This window comes from Brassica oleracea, chromosome C4 (assembly GCF_000695525.1).
Source record: "Brassica oleracea var. oleracea cultivar TO1000 chromosome C4, BOL, whole genome shotgun sequence".
Taxonomy (NCBI): Eukaryota; Viridiplantae; Streptophyta; class Magnoliopsida; order Brassicales; family Brassicaceae; genus Brassica; species Brassica oleracea.
The window spans coordinates 16,424,184-16,426,596 of record NC_027751.1 but is presented as its reverse complement, the minus strand read 5'-3'; the positions used below and the strand labels follow the sequence as shown (position 1 = coordinate 16,426,596).

Sequence of the window (2,413 nt, the reverse complement as noted above, 5' to 3'; positions counted from 1 at the left end):
GCAACCTAACTAAATTTTGTCGTAAATTCCTAGCAAAATTACAATTCGAAAATTTCCTATAAATATGGACGTTTGGACATCATTTTAAACACCCCAAAAAGAAAAAAAAACGTGAAAGAAAAAAAAATGTCGGGCTCCGGGAATATTTTCGAGTTGCGGAGGTGGATGTATATGCAGAGAGATGCTAACAGGAGAGTGACGAAAGAATATTTTGCGGGGCTGGAGACATTTATGCATCAAGAGGATTCCACACCGCTCGCCCAAGAAAGTGGTAAGATGTTCTGTCCTTGTCGGAAATGCAACAATTCGAAATTGGCAAATAGTGAAAATTTTTGAAAGCATTTAATAAATAAAGGTTTCACACCAAATTACTATATCTGGTTTCAACATGGAGAAGGTTATAATTATGATCAGAATGAAGCTAGTAGTAGTAATAACAATTTTCAGAAAAACCCCGTTGATCATCATTTGCATAATGAACATAGTTACCATCAGGAGAAGCAGATGGTAGATTATGATAGGGTTCATGATATGGTAGCTGATGCATTCGTAGCTCATGATGAAGATGAAGAACCTAACATAGATGCAAAAAGGTTTTATGAAATGTTAAATGCGGCGAATCAGCCACTTTACAGTGGTTGTAGAGAAGGTCTTTCTAAATTGTCGTTGGCTGCTAGAATGATGAATATTGAAACTGATCACAATCTACCTGAAAGTTACATGAATGAATGGGCATACTTGTTTAAAGAGTATTTGCCGGAAGACAATGTGTCTGCTGATTCTTATTATGAGATTCAGAAACTGGTTTATAGCTTTGGATTGCCTTCGGAGATGATAGATGTTTGCATCGAAAACTGCATGATCTACTGGGGAGATGATGAGAAGTTAGAAGAATGTCGATTCTGCAAGGAGCCACGATTCAAACCGCAAGGACGGGGACGTAATAGGTACTGTACCAAAGGATGTGGTACCTACCAATTACAGACAGATTGAAAAGATTGTATCAATCTGAGCAAATAGCCGGAGGGATGAGATGACATGCCGAGCATACTCAGACGGATGGTGAGATGACTAATCCATCAGATGCAAGAGCATGGAAACATTTTAGCAAAGTACATCCGGAATTCACTAGCAATAGCCAGAATATGTATCTTGGATTATGCACATATGGATTTAGTCCATTCGGAATGTCAGGGACACAATATTCATTGTGGCCAGTCTTTCTTACGCCATACAACCTGCCACCGGAGATATGCATGCAACGGGAGTTGTTATTCTTGACCATATTAATACCTGGTCCGAACCATCCAAAAAGGTCCCTGGATGTTTTCCTACAACCACTGATAAAAGAGTTGAAGGATTTGTGGTCAACAGGGGTGAGGACGTATGACTGTTCAACGAAGACGGTAGGAAGACAAGTTGGTTTGATTGTCACCGTCGATTTCTTCCCATTGGCCATCCTTACCGAAGAAACAAGAATTTGTTTAGGCACAAAAGGGTTGTGAGAGACACTCTTCCTCCATATCTAACTGGAGAACAAATTGAAGCGCAAATCGACTACTACGGAGCTAACGAAACAGTTCGTTGGGGTGGTAATTGGCATGTCCCTCGTAATATGCCAGATTCTTACGGTGTTCATCACAACTGGCACAAGAAGAGTATATTTTGGGAGTTGCCATATTGGAAGGATCTTCTTCTGCGCCACAACCTCGATGTGATGCATATAGAGAAGAATTTCTTTGAGAACATCATGAATACAATATTGAATGTCCCAGGGAAGACAAAAGACAACATAAAATCGAGGTTGGACTTGCCGGATATTTGCTCAAGAAGCGAGTTACATATTAAAAGCAATGGACAAGTTCCTGTTCCGATATTCAGATTATCTTCAGAAAAAAAGTCGGTGTTGTTCAACTGGGTGGCATCAGAAGTGAAGTTCCCCGATGGGTATGTTTCGAATCTCTCTAGATGTGTTGAAAAGGGTCAAAAGTTCTCCGGGATGAAGAGTCATGATTGTCATGTATTTATGCAACGACTACTGCCCTTTGCATTTGCGGAGCTACTTCCAACAAACGTACATGAAGCACTTGCAGGTACGTAGTGTATTATATCACAATAATTTACAAAATAATATATGACTAACAATGTGTTTAATTTTTTTTTGAATATAAAAGGCATTGGAGCATTTTTCAGGGATCTGAGCACACGCACTCTTAAAGAAGAAGTTTTTTAACAGCTTTAGGAGAACATTCCCATCTTATTGTGCAACTTGGAGAAGATATTTCCTCCGGGATTTTTTGACGTCATGGAGCATCTATCTGTCCACCTCCCATATGAGGCATTGCTTCGTGGACCTGTACATTACGGATGGATGTATCAGTATGAGCGAGTGAAGGGAAAAGCAAAGAACCTC

The 2,413-nt window shown here is 39.8% G+C and overlaps 1 pseudogene; it reads left to right on the top strand.

Moving 5' to 3' along the window:
* Positions 1-2,413, top strand: part of LOC106338263 — a 20,837-nt pseudogene that overhangs the window by 2,019 nt on the left and 16,405 nt on the right.